Source organism: Bos grunniens, chromosome 24, assembly GCF_055505025.1.
Source record: "Bos grunniens cultivar Pamir isolate PY7600 chromosome 24, Bosgru_T2T1.0, whole genome shotgun sequence".
NCBI lineage: Eukaryota > Metazoa > Chordata > Mammalia > Artiodactyla > Bovidae > Bos > Bos grunniens.
In genome coordinates this window covers 32,793,525-32,816,741 of record NC_141188.1, presented here as the reverse complement: position 1 = coordinate 32,816,741, position 23,217 = coordinate 32,793,525, and positions in this window count along the sequence as shown.

Below are 23,217 nucleotides of genomic sequence, written 5' to 3'. Positions count from 1 at the left end.
ATAGTCCATAGGCTCACAAAGAGTCAGACACAACTGAAGCGACTTAGTATGCAGCACGCACACAGCATGTTATGTATCTTTTTTATCTGTGCCTACAACACCAAATAAAAACAACAGATACTCAGTGAATATTCATTACATAAGTGAATTAATATATATTATTTTAAATAGAGGTTATATTAAAAATTACTTTAAAATTTGGTTCACATGTCCTTCTAAAAATTAAGGGAGAATTTTTTCCCCCCACATGATTGTTTCATAGCTTGGTTCCATTTCTCTTCTCAGATTTATCTGTTTCACAATATAGGGTTAAGGCTTCAAAATAATGCACAAAAATAAAGTCAGCACCTTGTCATCAAGATTTATAGAATGCCCACTCTAGGTGCAGAGTCCCATAGTTATGAGAGAAACACTTGGAAAACAAATGAACTTTTTTTTTTTTTAACTTTGCTTGTCTCATTTATAGCTTAGAAGTTGCTTCTGAACCACAGGTGGGCATAAAGACAGTATGATCTTCAAAGATTACTGATATGTCTAAAAGATAGTTTTTATAATTCAGCATGCTTTCTGAATGAGTGGAGCACACCAAGTCATTCAGTACCTTGATGAAAATATGAGGGCTAGACATACTTCTGTTGAACAAGGAAACATCAGAGTGGAGCCCATATTTTGATTTTTTGTGTGTCTGTGATAATACTGTAAATTGTCTTTTTTCATTTTCTCAATCTCATTAACTTCATTCTCCATTGCTTCATTATTTTCAGAACTGTCTTCTGTGTAGCTGCATTTTTTTCTAACCCACTAATCTGTCAGCTGTTACAGTAGTTTTAATTATATTTTTTCCAATATTTCTTTGCTTGTCATCATTTATTTTTAATTTGCATGCATATATTATTTTTACAATGAAGTGCAAGAATGGCTGCTTGCTATACGTAATGTATAGTTACCAAACTTTTGACAGGGACTTTGCCTCTTGTATCTCACCATGAAATTGCAATTCTGCTACTCTCCCCAGATCCATGCAGAGAAGAGACCCATGTTGGTAGGTTTTGAAGATGGGATCTCAATCAGTGATTGCAATAGATAATCTCACTCTGGTTTTGAGCCTTTAGGCTTTAAGTTGCCATCCTGAGCAACAGGATACTCTCACAAACCATTTAGAAGGTGGCCCTTAGCCACAAACTCTCTTCAGGGTCATGACTATGACAAACCAGTCTCCTGATATCCAGTGACATGGTACATGAGGAACACCCTGATCAAACAGGAGCATAATGGAGATGGAGCAGGGATTTGGAAGAAGTAGAGCTACAGAGAAAGCAAGTGTTTCTGGAGAGTAACTCAGTCAGCTGCACTAGGACTGAGATTAAAATTCAGACTCAAGGGATTCATGTTCTTTGCAATTGTTCGCATGAGAATTATTGGGACTCTGACTCAAAGCCTGGATGTTCTCTAGTTCTGTTTCTGGGAAGAGAGGGAAGCAAAATCATGATAATAATACCAGGTAGTGTTTATTGAGTGCCAAGCACCATTTTAAACTTCTTAAATCTACATGCATAACTTAACTGTGCAACAAACCTATGAAGTATGTACTTTATTATATCCATTTTAAAAATGAGAAAAACCAAGGACTGAGGATAAAGCAACTTGACCAAAATCATACATATTGATAGGTAATGGAGTTAAGAGTTGAACCTAGGCTTTCTTACCCCCAAAACTTTTGCTCTTAGAAACTACATTGATTTAATTTAAAAACACCAGGAAAATGCATATTTAGGAGAAATATTGGAAGAGCAGTTCTTTCTGCCCAACTGTTTAATACAAGAGTGCCCATCTTTGATCTTTGTTTTTTAACTTGCACTCAGATCCTTATAGTCTTACAGTTTTGAGTAACATCTATATGCTGACAGCCCCCCAAATTTAGATCTTCAGTCCAGATCACTTTCATAATTGCAAACCTACACGTCCAATTGCCTTCTTGACATCTCCACTTTGATGCCAGGTGGTTATCTCAGACTTAACAACCCCAAACTGAACTGACTTTTCCCTGTAGTCATATTTCTCCCTCAGTCTTCTGCATCTCAGTCAATGGCAATTCCACTACCCCAGTTGTTCAAGTCAAAACCTAAGTCTTTCTTGACTCTTTCACGCCAATCCAATCTCTTAGCAAATCCTGTTAGTTCCCTTTGCAAATTTTATTTAGAATCAGAATTCTACTCCCACCATTAAACCAGCCTGGTCCTTACCACATTCTGTCTCACCTGAATGACTGTAATAATCTCATAATTGAGTTAACTGCTTCCAATCCCATCCATTTACAGTTTATTCTATACAGGGCAGTCAGATTGACCATTTTAAAATGTAAGTCAGATCGGGTAATCAGTTTTAAAATGGCCTGTAAGACCCCGTGGGGCTTCCCAGGTGGCACTAGTGGTAAAGAACCCAACCGCTAATGCAGGAGACAGAAGAGACACGGGTTTGATCCCTGAATCAGGAAGATCCCCTGGAGGAGGGCTTGGCAATCCACTCTAGTATTCTTGCCTGGAGAACCCCATGGATAGAGGAGCCTGGGGGGCTACAGTCCATGGGGGTGCGAAGAGTGAGACACAACTAAAGTGACTTAACACGCACACGACCCTGTGCGATCTGACTCTCCCTTAACAGAGAAAAGGGTTTGGGGAACACATGTATACCTGTGGCGGATTCATTTCGATATTTGGCAAAACCAATACAATATTGTAAAGTTTAAAAATAAAATAAAATTAAATTGTGAAAAAAAATAGAGAAAAGGGTATTTTTCTCGAGAGAAAAGGATATTTTCTCTTATCTTCTCTTCCTCTCCCTGCTCTACTTTATTCTCATTTATTCTACTTCATGGCTGACTTTACTCTATAACATAAGTTCTAGAACAAAATGGAATCCAGTTCTTCATCGCATATATTGAATGAAACATAAACGCTCTTTGGCCAAACACCTTTCCACACAGTCATGGAAGCAAAAGGTTTGGCAGTCATCCTTGACTACTCTCTTCATCACTCACTGCATTCACTAAGACCGTAGACGTGGCTCTCAAGTCCGTTTTTCCCTCTCCATCTCCATTACCCTACCTGAGTTCATGGCCTCTACCTTCCACCTGAATCACTGCAATAGTTCCCCGAGAGGTTTCTCTTTCATTGGTCTCTCGCTTCATCTATACTCCACCTTATAGACAAAGTTATATTTCTAAAAGACAAATCAGATATCATTTCTTGATTTAAAGAGTCAAGATTCCCCTTTATTTACAGGTTTGCTTTTTGACCATTTTTGATCAAAGATCCCTTTCAAGTCTGACAATACATATGAACTTCCAAGAAAAGTACCAACCAGAGTTTGCATCAAATTTCAGGTGGCTCACGGATGTTCTGTAACTCTCAAAGGAAGTATTCAGCTCCCAGAAACTCAACATTAGCAAACCTTGGGCCATAGGAAAGTGAACCAAAGTTCTTCAGTCTCAGGCCCAAGACCACCATCAGCCTCACACTCCATGAATTCTTTACTCTTCCAGACCAAGCTCAAGGAAAATACTTCCTAATTAGCTCAAGAAGTTTATCTTTCCTCTTCTCTGCCTCCAAAGCACATATATCAATTATCACATTAGATTTTTTTAAATTGAAGTATAGTTGATTTAGATTTTTGCCAAGAAAATGCACTGGTCATAACAAACACCCTCTTCCAACAATACAAGAGAAGACTCTATACACGGACATCACCAGATGGTCAACCCCGAAATCAGATTGATTATATTCTTCGCAGCCAAAGATGGAGAAGCTCTATACAGTCAGCAAAAACAAGACCAGGAGCTGACTGTGGCTCAGACCATGAACTCCTTATTGCCAAATTCAGACTTAAATTGAAGAAAGTAGGGAAAACCACTAGACCATTCAGGTATGACCTAAATCAAATCCCTTACGATTATACAGTGGAAGTGAGAAATAGATTTAGGGGCCTAGATCTGATAGATAGAGTGCCTGATGAGCTATGGAATGAGGTTCATGACATTGTACAGGAGACAGGGATCAAGATCATCCCCATGGAAAAGAAATGCAAAAAAGCAAAATGGCTGTCTGGGGAGGCCTTACAAATAGCTGTGAAAAGAAGAGAAGCGAAAGGCAAAGGAGAAAAGGAAAGATATAAGCATCTGAATGCAGAGTTCCAAAGAATAGCAAGAAGAGATATGAAAGCCTTCTTCAGCGATCAATGCAAAGAAATAGAGGAAAACAACAGAATGGGAAAGACTAGAGATCTCTTCAAGAAAATCAGAGATACCAAAGGAACATTTCATGCAAAGATGGGCTTGATAAAGGACAGAAATTGTATGGACCTAACAGAAGCAGAAGATATTAAGAAGAGATGGCAAGAATACACAGAAGAACTGTACAAAAAAGATCTCCACGACCCAGATAATCACGATGGTGTGATCACTGACCTAGAGCCAGACATCCTGGAATGTAAAGTCAAGTGGGCCTTAAAAAGCATCACTACGAACAAAGCTAGTGGAGATGATGGAATTCCAGTTGAGCTATTCCAAATCCTGAAAGATGATGCTGTGAAAGTGCTGCACTCAATATGCCAGCAAATGTGGAAAACTCAGCAGTGGCCACAGGACTGGAAAAGGTCAGTTTTCATTCTGATCCCAAAGAAAGGCAATGCCAAAGAATGCTCAAACTACCACACAATTGCACTCATCTCACACGCTAGTAAAGTAATGCTTAAAATTCTCCAAGCCAGGCTTCAGCAATACGTGAACTGTGAACTTCCTGATGTTCAAGCTGGTTTTAGAAAAGGCAGAGGAACCAGAGATCAAATTGCCAACATCCGCTGGATCATGGAAAAAGCAACAGAGTCACAGAAAAACATCTATTTCTGCTTTATTGACTATGCCAAAGCCTTTGACTGGGTGGATCACAATAAACTGTGGAAAATTCTGAAAGAGATGGGAATACCAGACCACCTGACCTGCCTCTTGAGAAACCTATATGCAGGTCAGGAAGCAACAGTTAGAACTGGACATGGAACAACAGACTGGTTCCAAATAGGAAAAGGAGTATGTCAAGGTTGTATATTATCACCCTGCTTATGTAACTTATATGCAGAGTACATCATGAGAAACGCTGGACTGGAAGAAACACAAGCTGGAATCAAGATTGCCGGGAGAAATATCAATAACCTCAGATATGCAGATGACACCACCCTTATAGCAGAAAGTGAAGAGGAACTCAAAAGCCTCTTGATGAAAGTGAAAGTGGAGAGTGAAAAAGTTGGCTTAAAGCTCAACATTCAGAAAACAAAGATCATGGCATCCAGTCCCATCACTTCATGGGAAATAGATGGGGAAACAGTGGAAACAGTGTCAGACTTTATTTTTCTGGGCTCCAAAATCACTGCAGATGGTGACTGCAGCCATGAAATTAAAAGACGCTTACTCCTTGGAAGGAAAGTTATGACCAACCTAGATAGCATATTCAAAAGCAGAGACATTACTTTGCCAACAAAAGTTCGTCTAGTCAAGGCTATGGTTTTTCCTGTGGTCATGTATGGATGTGAGAGTTGGACTGTGAAGAAGGCTGAGCGCCGAAGAATTGATGCTTTTGAACTGTGGTGTTGGAGAAGACTCTTGAGAGTCCCTTGGACTGCAAGGAGACCCAAGCAGTCCATTCTGAAGGAGATCAGCCCTGGGATTTCTTTGGAAGGAATGATGCTAAAGCTGAAACTCCAGTACTTTGGCCACCTCATGCGAAGAGTTGACTCATTGGAAAAGACTCTGATGCTGGGAGGGATTGGGGGCAAGAGGAGAAGGGGACGACAGAGGATGAGATGGCTGGATGGCATCACTGACTCAATGGATGTGAGTATGAGTGAACTCCGGGAGTTGGTGATGGACAGGGAGGCCTGGCGTGATGCAATTCACGGAGTCGCAAAGAGTCGGACACGACTGAGCGACTGATCTGATCTGATAGTTGATTTACAATGTTGTCTTAGTTTCTGGTGTACTGTAAAGTGATTCAGTTATATTTATAACTGGTTTTATAAATTGTATTCAGTTATATTTATAAATGATTAATTACAGAATATTGAATACACTCCCTGTGCTATACAGTGGGATCTTGTTGTTTATCTATTTTATATATAGTAGTGAGAACCCCAGGGACAGGGAAGCCTGGTGGGCTACCATCTATGGGGTCCACAGAGTCGGACACGAATGAAGCGACTTAGCAGCAGCAGCAGCAGCAGTGTGTATCTGCTAATCCTAAACTCCTAATTCATCCCACCTCCACTCCCTTTCCCCTTTTGTAACCATAGGTTTGTTTTTTATGTCTGTATATCATTAGGTTTTAAGTATTTCTAAATATTTTCTCCCTCTAGAGCTTTCAATTCTTTGGAGAGAGGAATAACATCTAATGTTCGGTTTATGTCCAAGTGCTACCACAAACTTTAGGGCACAGTTGATATTTAGTAAATATTTATTGGGAGACTATATCAAAGGTTAGAAAAAGGAGGGATATTGATTTCTTTGCCCATCCTGGCTGCTTCTATCCTCTCTGATTATCAACCAGAAAAGAGATAACTCAAGTGCATCAAATTACAATGTGATGGTAATTGTATTTAACAAAACCAGTGGTTACCAGTGGGAGAGGGAAGGCAGCTAAGGATCAAGATAGGGTTATGGGATTAAGAGTACAAACTACTATGTATAAAAGAGATGAACAACAAGGATGCATTGTACTACAGAGTAGTTATAGCCATTATTTTGTAATAACTTTTAGTGGAGTACCGTCTATAAACTACTGAATCTCTATGCTGTATACCTAAAACTAATAAACTATTGTAAATCAACTATTAACTCAATTTAAAAAAATAAATAGGGTGGAAGGTGGGCGGGAGGTTCAAGAGGGAGGGGATATATGTATGTACACCTATGGCTGATTCATGTTGATGTATGACAGAAACCAGCACAACATCATAAAGCAATTATCCTCCAATTACAAATAAATTTTAAAAATACCAAAAGGAAAAATAAATAAATAAAAACTTCCCAGGGTAAAGCTCTATGCACTAAAAATTGGGAGCCATTGACCTAAAGCACATTTCTATTCTCTTTTATTTGTGTGTTGGATCCAGGTTTCTTCCTTCTTTTTGTGACTCCCCTTTGTTAAGACTATATTTTACATTTGTCATGACTGGTGATTATCATTTTCTATGTGTTTGTTTTTGTAAGCAGGAAAAGATTAAGAGGAAGATGTTAGATCCTAAAAAGTGGGCTGCTGTGGCTGCTAAGTCGCTTCAGTCATGTCCGACTCTGTGCGACCCCATAGATGGCAGCCCGCCAGGCTCCACCATCCCTGGGATTCTCCAGGCAAGAACACTGGAGTGGGTTGCCATTTCCTTCTCCAGTGCAGGAAAGTGAAAGGTGAAAGTGAAGTCGCTCAGTCGTGTCTGACTCTTAGCGACCCCATGGACTGCAGCCTACCAGGCTCCTCCATCCATGGTATTTTCCAAGCAAGAGTACTGGAGCGGGGTGCCATTGCCTTCTCCGAAAAAGTGGGCTAACAATACTTAACTCACAGGATTACTGTAGGAATTAAATGGATAATATATATATATATAGTATTTATTTAGCATAGTTCACAGCCCAAATGAAGTGCTCAATAAATGGTAGTTACTAGTAATAGTAGTTATAATAAACAACCCTGAATTTGTCACTTTCCCAATAAGATATTAATATATATTTCAGGATATGTATGTTTGCATGTAGATATGTATATAAAAGAGGAATAGTATCTAATTAATGTAACAATTTTGCTTTTTTGCATTTCTTTTCCATGGGGATGGTCTTGATCCCTATCTCCTATACAAGGTCACAAACCTCTATCCATAATTCATCAGGCACTCTATCTATCAGATCTAGGCCCTTAAATCTATTTCTCACTTCCACTGTATAATCATAAGGTCATACCTGAATGGTCTAGTGGTTTTGCCCACTTCCTTCAATTTAAGTCTGAATTTGGCAATAAGGAGTTCATGATCTGAGCCACAGTCAGCTCCTGGTCTTGTTTTTGCTGACTGTATAGAGCTTCTCCATCTTTGGCTGCAAAGAATATAATCAATCTGATTTCAGGGTTGACCATCTGGTGATGTCCATGTGTAGAGTCTTCTCTTGTGTTGTTGGAAGAGGGTGTTTGCTATGACCAGTGCATTTTCTTGGCAAAACTCTATTAGTCTTTGCCCTGCTTCATTCCATATTCCAAGGCCAAATTAGCCTGTTACTCCAGGTGTTTCTTGACTTCCTACTTTTGCATTCCAGTCCCCTATAATGAAAAGGACATCTTTTTTGGGTGTTAGTTCTAAAAGGTCTTGTAGGTCTTCATAGAACCGTTCAACTTCAGCTTCTTCAGCGTTACTGGTTGGGGCATAGACTTGGATTACTGTGATATTGAATGGTTTGCCTTGGAAACGAACAGAGATCATTCTGTCATTTTTGAGATTGCATCCAAGTACTGCATTTTGGACTCTTTTGTTGACCATGATGGCTACTCCATTTCTTCTAAGGGATTCCTGCCCGCAGTAGTAGATATAATGGTCATCTGAGTTAAATTCGCCCATTCCAGTCCATTTTAGTTCATTGATTCCTAGAATGTCGACATTCACTCTTGCCATCTCCTGTTTCAGATCAGATCAGGTGCTCAGTAGTGTCCGACTCTTTGCAACCCCATGAATTGCAGCACGCCAGGCCTCCCTGACCAACACCAACTCCCGGAGTTCACTGAGACTCACGTCCATCGAGTCAGTGATGCCATCCAGCCATCTCATCCTCTGTCGTCCCCTTCTCCTCCTGCCCCCAATCCCTCCCAGCATCAGAGTCTTTTCCAATGAGTCAACTCTTCGCATGAGGTGGCCAAAGTACTGGAGTTTCAGCTTTAGCATCATTTCTTCCAAAGAAATCCCAGGGCTGATCTCCTTCAGAATGGACTGGTTGGATCTCCTTGCAGTCCAAGGGACTCTCAAGAGTCTTTTCCAACACCACAGTTCAAAAGCATCAATTCTTCAGCGCTCAGCTTTCTTCACAGTCCAACTCTCACATCCATACATGACCACAGGAAAAACCATAGCCTTGACTAGATGGGCATTTGTTGGCAAAGTAATGTCTCTGCTTTTCAATATGCCATCTAGGTTGGTTATAACTTTCCTTCCAAGGAGTAAGCGTCTTTTAATTTCATGGCTGCAGTCACCATCTGCAGTGATTTTGAAGCCCAGAAAAATAAAGTCTGACACTGTTTCCACTGTTTCCCCATCTATTTCCCATGAAGTCATGGGACCAGATGCCATGATCTTCATTTTCTGAATGTTGAGCTTTAAGCCAACTTTTTCACTCTCCACTTTCACTTTCATCAAGAGGCTTTTGAGTTCCTCTTCACTTTCTGCCATAAGGGTGGTGTCATCTGCATATCTGAGGTTATTGATAATTCTCCCAGCAATCTTGATTCCAGCTTGTGCTTCTTCCAGTCCAGCGTTTCTCATGATGTACCCTGCATATAAGTTAAATAAACAGGGTGACAATATACAGCCTTGACATACTCCTTTTCCTATTTGGAACCAGTCTGTTGTTCCATGTCCAGTTCTAACTGTTGCTTCCTGACCTGCATACAAATTTCTCAAGAGGCAGATCAGGTGTTGTGGTATTCCCATCTCTTTCAGAATTTTCCACAGTTTATTGTGATCCACACAGTCAAAGGCTTTGGCATAGTCAATAAAGCAGAAATAGATGTTTTTCTGGAACTCTCTTGCTTTTTCCATGATCCAGCACATGTTGACAATTTGATCTCTGATTCCTCTGCCTTTTTAAAACCAGGTTGAACATCAGGAAGTTCACGGTTCACATATTGCTGAATCCTGGCTTGGAGAATTTTGAGCATTACTTTACTAGCGTGTGAGATGAGTACAATTGTGTGGTAGTTTGAGCATTCTTTGGCATTGCCTTTCTTTGGGATTGGAATGAAAACTGACATTTTCCAGTCCTGTGGCCAGTGCTAAGTTTTCCAAATTTGCTGGCATATTGAGTGCAGCACTTTCACAGCATCATCTTTCAGGATTTGGAATAGCTCAATTAACGCCCCCACCCAGGGGGCCATGCCTTCCGCCCCGCCGCTGACCCGCCTGTGCCGGACAGGGAGGGGCTGAGCAGAATCCACTTATTTGGAAACTTGGTGCCTGTTCCTGGATCGTGGTCTGCTGTGCTGGGAGGCCGGGACGCAGGAAGACCCGGCGGTCGTGGGCCGGGAGGCAGAGGGCCCGCGGGTCACTAGGGGCCCCTGGACACTGGTCCCCGTCGGGCGTTTGTGCTGTGGCGGCGGAGGGGACAGCTCTGGGACGAAGACGCATGTGGGTGGCAGAGAAGGAGCCTCTAAGGGCAGCGACTTCGGTGCGTCTTGGTTGACTTGGACGGAGGGGTGTGTCCTCTGGAGGACGTGCTTACTCTAGGTGTAAGGTGACCGGCGCGCTAAGCGCAGGCGGCTGCGACGACCGGCGCGCTAAGCGCAGGCGGCTGCGACGACCGGCGCGCTAAGCGCAGGCGGCTGCGACGACCGGCGCGCTAAGCGCAGGCGGCTGCGACGACCGGCGCGCTAAGCGCAGGCGGCTGCGACGACCGGCGCGCTAAGCGCAGGCGGCTGCGACGACCGGCGCGCTAAGCGCAGGCGGCTGCGACGACCGGCGCGCTAAGCGCAGGCGGCTGCGACGACCGGCGCGCTAAGCGCAGGCGGCTGCGACGACCGGCGCGCTAAGCGCAGGCGGCTGCGACGACCGGCGCGCTAAGCGCAGGCGGCTGCGACGACCGGCGCGCTAAGCGCGGCCGAGAGGAGCCACCCCATGTCCCAGGTCAGAGGCAGAAGCCGGGAGGACCCCATGCCCGAAGGGCAGCGGCCAAGAGGAGTTACCCCACGTCCGAGGTCAGGGGCAGTGGCCGAGAGTACCAGACTGCGATGGCGCAGGAACGGCTGAGAGGAGCTACCCCGCGGCCGAGGTCAGGGGCGGCGGCCGGGAGGAGCAACCCACCCCCAAGGCCAGGGGCGGTGGCCGGGAAGACCAACCGCACGTCCAAGGAGCCGTGGCTGCGTGGGCACAGGAGGGCCTAGAGGCGCTATCCCACGTTGAAGGTCAGGAAGGGCGGCGGTGAGGAGATACCCCTCGTCCAAGGTAAGGAGCAATGGCTGCGCTTTGCTGGAGCAGCTGTGAAGGGATACCCCATGCCCAAGGTAAGAGAAACCCAAGTAAGACGGTAGGTGTTGCAAGAGGGCATCAGAGGGCAAACACACTGAAACCATATTCACAGAAAACTAGTCAATCTAATCACACTAGGACCACAGCCTTGTCTAACTCAATGAAACTAAGCCATGCCCGTGGGGCCACCCAAAACGGGCGGGTCATGGTGGAGAGGTCTAACAGAATGTGGTCCACTGGAGAAGGGAATGGCAAACCACTTCAGTATTCTTGCCTTGAGAACCCCATGAACAGTATGAAAACGCAAAATGATAGGATACTGAAAGAGGAACTCCCCAGGTCAGTAGGTGCCCAATATGCTACTGGAGATCAGTGGAGAAATAACTCCACAAAGAATGAAGGGATGGAGCCAAAGCAAAAAGAATACCCAGCTGTGGATGTGACTGGTAATAGAAGCAAGGTCCGATGCTGTAAAGAGCAATATTGCATAGGAACCTGGAATGTCAGGTCCATGAATCAAGGCAAATTGGAAGTGGTCAAACAAGAGATGGCAAGAGTGAATGTCGACATTCTAGGAATCAGCGAACTGAAATGGACTGGAATGGGTGAATTTAACTCAGATGACCGTTATATCTACTACCGTGGGCAGGAATCCCTCAGAAGAAATGGAGTAGCCATCATGGTCAACAAAAGAGTCCAAAATGCAGTACTTGGATGCAATCTCAAAAACGACAGAATGATATCTGTTTGTTTCCAAGGCAAACCATTCAATATCTCCTGTTTGACCACTTCCAATTTGCCTTGATTCATGGACCTGACATTCCAGGTTCCTATGCAATATTGCTCTTTACAGCACCAGACCTTGCTTCTATCACCAGTCACATCGACAACTGGGCATTGTTTTTGCTTTGGCTCCATCCCTTCATTCTTTGTGGAGTTATTTCTCCACTGATCTCCAGTAGCATATTGGGCACCTACTGACCTGGGGAGTTCCTCTTTCAGTATCCTATCATTTTGCGTTTTCATACTGTTCATGGGGTTCTCAAGGCAAGAATACTGAAGTGGTTTGCCATTCCCTTCTCCAGTGGACCACATTCTGTTAGACCTCTCCACCATGACCCGCCCGTTTTGGGTGGCCCCACGGGCATGGCTTAGTTTCATTGAGTTAGACAAGGCTGTGGTCCTAGTGTGATTAGACTGACTAGTTTTCTGTGAGTATGGTTTCAGTGTGTCTGCCCTCTGATGCCCTCTTGCAACACCTACCGTCTTACTTGGGTTTCTCTTACCTTGGACGTGGGGTATCTCTTCACGGCTGCTCCACAAAGCGCAGCCATTGCTCCTTACCTTGGACGAGGGGTATCTCTTCACTGCTGCCCCTCCTGACCTTGAACGTGGAATAGTTCCTCTAGGCCCTCCTGCGCCGGCGCAGCCACTGCTCCTTGGACGTGGGATTGCTTCTCCCGGCAGCTGCCCCTGGCCTCTGGTGTGGGGTAGCTCCTCTCCGCCGTTCCTGCGCCATCGCAGCCTGGCACTCTCAGCCACCGCCCCTGACCTCAAACGTGGGGTAACTCCTCTTGGCCGCTGCCCCTCCGGCATGGGGTCCTCCCGGCTTCTGCCCCTGACCTCGGACATGGGGTAGCTCCTCTTGGCCGTGCTCTGTGCACCGTCACAGCCGCCCGCACTATGTGCGTCGTCGCAGCCGCCCGTGCGGAAAAGATCAGTTTTCATTCCAATCCCAAAGAAAAGCAATGCCAAAGAATGCTCAAACTACGCACAATAGCACTCATCTCACACGCTAGTAAAGTGATGCTTAAAATTTTCCAAGCCAGGCTTCAGCAATACATGAACCGTGAACTTCCAGATGTTCAAGCTGGTTTTAGAAAAGGCAGAGGAACCAGAGATCAAATTGTCAACATCTGCTGGATCATGGAAAAAGCAAGAGAGTTCCAGAAAAACATCTGTTTCTGCTTTATTGACTATGCCAAAGCCTTTGACTGTGTGGATCACAATAAACTGTGGAAAATTCTGAAAGAGATGGGAATACCAGACCACCTAACCTGCCTCTTGGGAAACCTATATGCAGGTCAGGAAGCAACAGTTAAAACTGGACATGGAACAACAGACTGGGTCCAAATAGGAAAAGGAGTGTGTCAAGGCTGTATATTGTCACTCTGCTTATTTAATTTCTATGCAGAGTACATCATGAGAAATGCTGGACTGGAAGAAGCACAAGCTGGAATCAAGATTGCTGGGAGAATTATCAATAACCTCAGATATGCAGATGACACCACCCTTATGGCAGAAAGTGAATAGGAACTAGAAAGCCTCTTGATGAAGGTGAAAGAGGAGTGAAAAAGTTGGCTTAAAACTTAAACATTCAGAAAATGAAGATCATGACATCTGGTCCCATGACTTCATGGGAAATAGATGGGGAAACAGTGGAAACAGTGTCAGACTTTATTTTTCTGGGCTCCAAAATCACTGCAGATGGTGACTGCAGCCATGAAATTAAAAGACGCTTACTTCTTGGAAGAAAAGCTATGACCAACCTAGATGGCATATTGAAAAGCAGAGACATTACTTTGCCAACAAATGCCCATCTAGTCAAGGCTATGGTTTTTCCTGTGGTCATGTATGGATGTGAGAGTTGGACTGTGAAGAAAGCTAAGCGCCGAAGATTTGATGCTTTTGAAATGTGGTGTTGGAAAAGACTCTTGAGAGTCCCTTGGACTGCAAGGAGATCCAACCAGTCCATTCTGAAGAAGATCAGCCCTGGGATTTCTTTGGAAGGACTGATGCTAAAGCTGAAACTCCAGTACTTTGGCCACCTCATGCGAAGAGTTGACTCATTGGAAAAGACTCTGATGCTGGCAGGGATTGGGGGCAGGAGGAGAAGGGGACGACAGAGGATGAGATGGCTGGATGGCATCACTGACTCGATGGACGTGAGTCTCAGTGAACTCTGGGAGTTGGTGATGGACAGGGAGGCCTGGCGTGCTGTGATTCATGGGGTTGCAAAGAGTCGGACACGACTGAGCGACTGAACTGAACTGAACTGAATGTAACAATATTATATATATTATATAGCTATTTCATATATACCATATATTATATACCATTACATATATACCATATATTCATATAAGATATACCATATATTCATATAAGATATTTCTGATTAGTAGATCATTTGCCTTGCCTTATTTACGTACTCAATTTGTCCTGTCATCTGACTCCTATCTGTCTGTCTAACACTTTGACTATCAGTCTTATCTCTGAGTGTAGAGGTGGTTGAAAATCCAGTCTTATTTAGCACTTAGAAAATTGCTTCATTCTATTAGGAAATTTTTAAACTAGTCAGATGAATCACTATCAAGACTAATTTTGAAAACCGTGTTTGATCAGTGGTACAGTTTTGGTTGATAGCTCTGCTAGTCCCAAAGGAATCTTAACAAAATATTATCAAAGAGGAATACTTTGAAGACAGAAAAGATTACAGGAGGAGGCAAAGTTGGGGAGCAACCATACTTAATAAGAATTCTTCATACAGTTTCTCATTTATTAGACAAGCTTATGAACTGTGAATCATGTTGATTGTGCCCCTTTATCAGTGAGGACCAAACTGAGATTCTGGAAAGATCTCTTCAGTAACACAAAGAAAATGATTCAAGATGATTCTCAAAGATTTTTCTATAGGGGAAAAAGAAGTGAAGCAGTATAAATTTGATTTAAGCCAGACTTCTCTCTCCTGAACTAAAATTTGTCATGATCACAGCCACCCTGCTCTCATTTAGAATTTGTTCATCGTTAGAAATCTCTGTTGAGAATGAAACTGTAACATGAGTTCCCATTTTTTAGTTTGAAGGTTTCAGCAGGGATTCCATCAGCTCCTGAACTCTTGCTGTATGTACCTGACGACTTTCCAGGGGATTGAACAGAACAGCACAAAGAACTCTGGTATTCAGAGAGCTGCAAGTAAGACTCTGAAATGCAGCTTTCAATATGCATTGGCCATATTTGCAATAGTCTCTCTTTAGTTCTTAATATACACGAATATAAAAGCCTTTATTATAATAGGGGTGGGGTGGGGTGGCGAGAAGAGTAGGAAATCCCATGAGAGTTTGAAGAGACAGGGGTATTTAGCTATGAAACAAGGTTTACAGAGGGTGCTGTCAAACGACAGAGAGCAGTCGGAGACGGGGTCTAGAAGCAAGGACATGCTGCTCAGGATGGGGGTGAGAATACAGAAGAGAACAGCTGACACGAGATCCGCAAAGAATTACGTATCTTCTCTGAAGGCTTCACCAGAGCCTCTTGTCAGCTTTTCCTTACTGATGAGCCTTCTCATATTTTCACCTCCCTTCCTTTCCACTCAGATTCCATAATATATCCATAATATATTCCATAATATATATACTTCAGTATCTTTCCTCCTCAACCTTTTGAGGTTGAGGAAAAGGTTGGTATCCTCAACCTTTTCATCTCATTGGCTTTTTTATAGCCAATTATCTGGCTAAATCCTGGAAAATTCTACTTGTCCTTCCCTGTTATCTACCCAGGATGCCAACCACTGCTGGAGAGAACCATGACTGAGCAGTCTGTAAATTCATGGGATGGGCATTCGAAGATGCCAGGCAATCATCATTTCTCCTACTCACTGCTCTGCCCCATTCAGCAGAGCAGCCTTGTCAAATCTCCTGAATCTTTAAATCCATGTCCTCTCAAGCTTCCCTAACACTCTTAGCAAATAATCGCCTATTTTACTGGAAATAACAGATACTGTTGGATAGAAACACCTCTGCTTCCTGCTTCCGACTCCCAAAACTAAGCCCCACTTTATCCACCCCTTCTCTCTTCCCTCCTCACTCTTGGAAAAGAGAGCGTTCTGGGTCACATGACTTCAGTTCTATCAGTTTTCTTCCCCCTGCTCTATCTCTTCAGTTCTCTCCCTGGTTCTTTCTGCTCAGCAAATATTTCTCTATCTGAATTTTAACTTCCCTTCCTTTCCACTCCTTCCAACCCAGCATCTGAAAAGACTTGTTTGCATTTACTCTTTCCCCTCCTTGCCTTTTCTCCCACCAGTCCACCAAGCATCTTCTGGCTCTTCCGAGTCACAGTTCCAATGACTTTTTTAATCCTTATCTAACTTACCCCAGTCACTCTCCCCCAGCCATGAAATTCTTCATATTTTGCTTCTAATCTCCCCACCCTGCTCTTTGTACTCCCATCCACAGTTCATCCTTAAAATATCAGATTTTTGTTCAATTTAAAGATGTTAGACATTTGCATTCATGTGTCAATTGTTGCTCATGACCTCTGGTGTCATTGAATTTTTCTAAATTATTTGCAAAAGATATTTTACATTGTGAAGTTTTTTTTTGCATTTATTTATTAATTTAAAAAAATTTTTTTAAATTTTATTTTATTTTAACTTTACAATATTGTATTGGTTTTGCCATATATCAAAATGAATCTGCCACAGGTATACATGTGTTCCCCATCCTGAACCCTCCTCCCTCCTCCCTCCCCATACCATCCCTCTGGGTCGTCCCAGTGCACCAGCCCCAAGCATCCAGTATCGTGCATCGAACCTGGACTGGCGACTCGTTTCATACATGATATTATGCATATTTCAATGCCATTCTCCCAAATCATCCCATCCTCTCCCTCTCCCACATAGTCCAAAAGACTGTTCTACAGTTTTAAAGTTACCAAAACCTCATAGGCTTGGTCACAAGCACTGCTGGTGCTGCTGCTGCTAAGTCGCTTCAGTCGTGTCCAACTCTGTGCGACCCCAGAGATGGCAGCCCACCAGGCTCCCCCATCCCTGGGATTCTATAGGCAAATACATTGGAATGGGTTGCCATTTCCTTCTCCAGTGCGTGAAAGTGAAGAGTGAAAGTGAAGTCGCTCAGTCGTGTCCGACTCCTAGCGACCCCATGGACTGCAGCCTACCAGGCTCCTCCATCCATAGGCACTGGAAACATTAAAAATTTTTCATTTGCCTTTCAATTTTTAAGAAAATTTTAATATGTTGATCTTTTCCTGTATTAATAGCTTCTATTTTCAGTGTCATGCTTAGACAGATCTTGCTTATGTGTGAAAGTTGCTCAATCGTGTCCGACTCTTTGCGACCCTGTGGACTATATAGTCCATGGAATTCTCCAGGCCACAATACTGGAGTGGGTAGCCTTTCCCTTCTCCAGGGGATCTTCCCAACCCAGGGATCAAACCCAGGTCTCCCACATTGCAGGCGAATTCTTTACCAGATGAGCCACAAGGGAAGCCCAAGAATACTGGAGAGGGTAGCCTATCCCTTCTCCAGGGGATCTTCCTGACCTAGGAATCAAACCAGTATCTCCTGCGTTGCAGATGAATTCTTTACCAACTGAACTATCAGGGAAGCTGATCTTGCTTATACTAATATTAAATAAGAAAAAAATTGAATATCGATATTTAATATTGATCTTGCTTATATTAAATATTGCTTATATTAATATTAAATATTGATATTAAAATTTTTTTCTTAAGAGCAGTTTCAGGCAAAATACAGAGGAAGGTACAGAGATTTCCCATAATTCCCCTGCACCACACATACATTACCTCCTTGATAATCAACACCCCACCTGAATGACACATTTTTTACAGCTGATAAACCTAATGATTACTGTTACATCATTATCAACAAAAGTCCATTGCTTGCCTTAGAATTTGTGTTTGGTATTGTGCATCCTATGGATTTGAAAAAATGTATAATAACATGTATCCATCACTGTAGTATCACAAAGGGTATTTTCACTACCCTGAAAAATCCGCTGTGCTTCATCTAGTCATCTCTTCCTCATCCTGAACCCCTGACAACCACTGATACTTTCATTGTCTCCATAGTTGTATCTTTTCCAGAATGTTATACAATTGGAATCATATAGCCTTATCAGATTGGCTTCTTTTATTTAGTAATATACATGTAAGTTTCCTCATTGTCTTTTCATGGCTTGACAGCTCATCTCTTTTTATCACTGGATATTCCATCATCTGGATGTGTCACAGTTTATCTAGTTACCTACTGAAGGACATCCTGGTTGCTTCCAAGTTTTGGAAAATATAAATAAAGCTGCTATACACATTATGTGCAGGTTTTTGTGTGGACATAAGTTTTCAGTTCTTGTAGGTGAAGTGCCAAGGAACACATTTACTGAATCACACGGTAAGAAAGTCCTAGCTGCCTGCAAAGTGACCACCATCTTGAATTTCCACCCGCAGTGAATGAGATCTCCTGTTGCTCCACATCCTTGTCAATATTTGGTATTGTGTATAGTCAGTGTTCTGTATTTGGCCATTCTAATGGGTGTGTAGTGGTTCTATTTTTCTTCTGATAGTTTTATGGCTTAACTTTTTGATGTTCAAATCTTTATCTGAAGTTTATTTGGGTAGAAATTTATTATGATGTGGAGAAAAGAGTTACTGCTAATTTGTTCCAAATGTTAAGCCACTTGCCTCCCAAATAACGTATTGAATAATCCTTTTCCAAAGATATGTTAAATTTCACCTTTTTTGCTCTATTAGCATCTCGTAATACTTGGACCTATCTCTCGATTCTCTGTTATGTTCTGTTCTTCCTATTTCTGGACCTATTCCTTAATACTTTTAATCACGTAGATTTACAATGCAGTTCATTGTTTGGAAAATAGACTTCTAAAACTTTTCTTTTGACCGGTTTTATGCTTTTATTTTCTCAGGTAAACTACAGAAGCATTTGGTCAAATTATAAAGAATAATTCATCATTTATATTTTTGTCACAATTTGTTAAATTTGTACATTAACGGGGAAATATGGACCGCTGTGTACTTTCAAACTTTTTCTTTCAGATGTTATATCTTTCTTTTTTGATTTCCAGGAGAGGACTAACCTGTCCTACCCGTAGATCTCATAGTTTTTGCTAAGTTCACTCCTAAATAATTTACATATTTTGGTTTTCATTACTATTGTGAATGGAATTTTTATGTTCCATTATATTTATATAGAAAGAGGCTGTATATAATTATCTTGATTCCAGATATTCTACAAAACCCACTTAGTAGTTTTAATAATTTCTAGTTTATTGTGTAACAGTTTTTAAGTGTTTTCATCTATTATCTGCAAAAGAGATAACATCACTTTCCAATAAATACAAATTTTTGTAAAATATCTGATTGTAATGTAAACAAATTTCACAAATAAAAAGGAATGGAGATTTTTCTTGTATTTAATTTGAAAGTCTCTGGTTTTATTATTAGGCATGGTGTTTTCTGCTTACTAAACAGATTTTATATCTATGTATTTATTTGTATGCACCTAGAGTATCTCCTCGTGGCTCAGCTGGTAAAGAATCCGCCTGCAATGTGGGAGACCTAGGTTCTATCCCTGGATTGGGAAGATCCCCTGGAGAAGGGAGAGGCTACCCACTCCAGTATTCTGGCCTGGAGAATTCCATGGACTATACAGTCCATGTGGTTACAAAGAGTCAGACACGACTGAGCAACTTTCACCTCTTCACCTCAGAGTATCTTAGGAAGGTTAGCCAGAAACCAGTAACAGTGATGGTGTCTGGGAAGGAGTTTGATGGGACAGTTAAGTAGGGATACAGTTCATGAATATACTTGTGTGTCTTGAATTTTGTACCATTTACATGTGTAATTCATTCAAAACAGAAATAATAGAATTTAAAAATCAAAGAAATATTTATTTTATTATTAAAGAAATTATTTATTTGGTTTTAGTTTCTAAGATTTTTAAAAAATACTTTGCAATGGTGGTGAATTAAACATGTGTTTCTTTCTATATTTATTGCCCTGATCACATGATTTTTATTTGATCTTTGGTTTATTACATCTAACATGTCTCATTTTAAACCATATTCATTGGTTATTATATTTTAGTTTTTTCTGATGAAATAACTAATGTTTTATTTAGCACCTCTGTATCTGTGGTCATAAATAAGATTGTTTTGCAGTGGGAGTAGTTGTGAAGTTTTGGTCAGGTTTTGATGTCAGTATTCTGAAATAAATTGACAAGTCCTCTAGACTTTCTTAGGCTCAAAAACTTATTTAGCATGGAATTTCTCTTGTGCTTGAAAAATTGAAGGAACTCATCTATAAAACCCCCTGGCTTTAACTTTCTTTTGGAAGATATGTTTTGATAAAATCTTTGATTTTTAAAAATTGCTATAATTTTATTAAAGTTTTCAACAAAGCAAATATGCCTTAGTATTTCTTATAAATTATTGACTTGAAAAACACCTTGGTGCAGTGTGGGTGTGATTTTATATCAAGTCTAGACCATATTGTGGTTATAAATGGTAAAAAAAATATTAAAAAGTGAAGTTATTAATATAAAAAGTTTACTTTCTGATTTTAAAATTACAAAATTTCTTCCATAAATCACTGAATCTTGCTCTCTCAAAATAGAAATACATATTAATATTTGGTAAAAAAAAAATCTGAATTTTTCAACTAATACACATGGTCACACGAGATAAACCAACTCTTAAAAATATTTGATTTTCTGCTCAGAGTCCATAGGAACTAAAATGGAGTAGGAACTAAAATGACAAATTTATCTCACTCTTGAGAACAAATCTCTGTAACTCAACCGTATCTCTGCCACTCATGAATCATCAAGTCTGGCCTTTACTTGTGGGATAAATATATCTGTTATGTATACCTTCTTGTCCTTTTTTGCATAACTATATATTTCTTTCTTTGCATCCACTTTTATTTATTTGCATCCTACTTCTGATACAGTGGAGACCTAACTTGGAGGAAATCAATTAAATCTAGCAGTACTCTTTTGGCTGTGTAAAACTGCTGATCAAAACAGCACATTTGCTGGAGTCCTTACCGTATTTTCTTCAAAGTAGAGGCACGAGCAGGAAAAGGGAGTGAGGTGAACATTTGATCAAGATGACAAGCACCGGTGGATCCCTGCTGCGAGCTGGAACACAAGCCTGATGACATGTATTTGGTGTCATTCTGATGTAGATTCTGACAGAGGCCAATTTATGGTCCAATTTATGTCTTGACTCTCATACGAAGGCCAAGCAAGCTATAAAATGTAATAAGAATTTCTTCAATCAATGTCCAGAGGAAAAACAAATCACTCAGTTACTGACACAATATTGCATCAACACCCCGGTAAAGTTCTCACGAGTGTGTGACATGCCCCCAAGCTACAAAGAGCATGGAGACGAAAACCTGCCGTAGCAACACCACGTCCTTATAGAAAAAGTCCTAAACTTTATAGCTGCTAATAAGTCACTACCTTTCTTTTCCCTTTATTCTAATAATACTTTTATTTGGGGGAGACGGGGAGAGGAGTATTAAATAAATAAATGATACTCCTCCCTTCCAAGACTTCAGTTTCATTCTAATTTCTGACCCGAGTGCTGTGAACTCCTTTCCTCTTCTCCCTACCCCCTTTCCTTCCTATCAGTTCCCTTTTTGCAGAGAAAGTTATTTATTTGTCCCTCGGCAGATCATTCCAACTTAGGCTCCTAGTGAGGTAACGTAGATTAGTCCCTGATCACAGTTTCTCTCCAGCCAGTCGTGGGCTCATGTATTTTCATTCTGTCTCTTGTTTAAATGTTTTCTAACCAGACACACATTGTTAAGCACTGTTACGAGTTGGTGCATGGAGGATTTCAGAGAAGAAAGATGGGAGAATTTCCTGGCTGTCCATGAAGTCTAGTCTAATTGTTTCTGATTTGTTTCTTCCATATCCAATTTTAAGACTGTCACTGTGCAACACACACCCACACCCACACACACAGGAGTACCATTGTGCTCTATTTCAAATGTGGCTTCATATATGTATGCAGTGAGGACTGGAGTCAGAATCATTTTGTTTATTGGTATAGGGGGTGAAAAATGGCTAACGTAAGGCACTTCGTATTTCAAAGTGTTTGCCTTTGGAACATTAGGTAAGTTACAGGGCAGGGCAGGAAAACAGAACACATTTTTTAGAAGTACTTTTCCCTCTTTTTAGAAAAGAATAGGGGAACTGTTAAAGAGGACCTGAAATGCTGAGAAACATTGTGGGGTGTCCTGGATGAGAACTGGGGGCAGCTCTTGTTCACAGGGCTTCCCTGGTGGCTCAGATGGTAAAGAATCTGCCTGCAATGCAGGAGACCTGAGTTTGATCCCTAGGTCAGGAAGATCCCCTGAAGGAGGGAATGGCAACCCACTCCCCCGGTGGGCTGCAGTCCATGGGATGGCAAAGAGTCAGACAAGACTTAGCGACTAACACTTCCACACACTGGTTCCCATATCAGCACTGGTGCTGCATGGCTCTGAATGTGTTGGGAAGGTATTCCTGACTTAGCAGTGCTTCTACAAAGGCCAACACACACACAAGAAAGAGTCTGGCAGTGATCATCATTAGTATTTGGTAATATATCCAATATATTCCTGAAAAGGAATAAGGCTCCATCCAGTCAGGGCATATTTTTTCCGTGCATAGTAAGACCTGGTGGCCTTCTGCATTGACTGGCTTTTCCTCTGGGATCTTCCCTAACTCCACAAGTTCAAAATTAAACACCCCTTCTTATGTTCTGAAAGCAAGGCAACTGTGATTCTCTATTGTCTGGGAAAATCCAGGTCTTGTGAGGCCCAAACCAATACAACTGGGTGGACTTTTAAAAAAATACAAAGCAATTTTCAAAGGTGACTCTATTTTAGATAGATAAAAAAAAAAAAAAAAATTCCCACAACTTCTTAGAACCTTGGAGATTTGAATTCCCTTGTGAAATGGCATTTTACTAGTTACGGTTACATAGATGTGATTCTTGGGTGCAACCTGGCTCCTCCCCCTACCCCACACCTAGAACCTCTACCAGCCAGCAACTACCGGCACTCAGGGGGCTGGTGCAGGTGAGTAGCTCTGGAAACAAGCTCCTGTCTCTCATATCACTGTTCCTCAACACCGTGTGT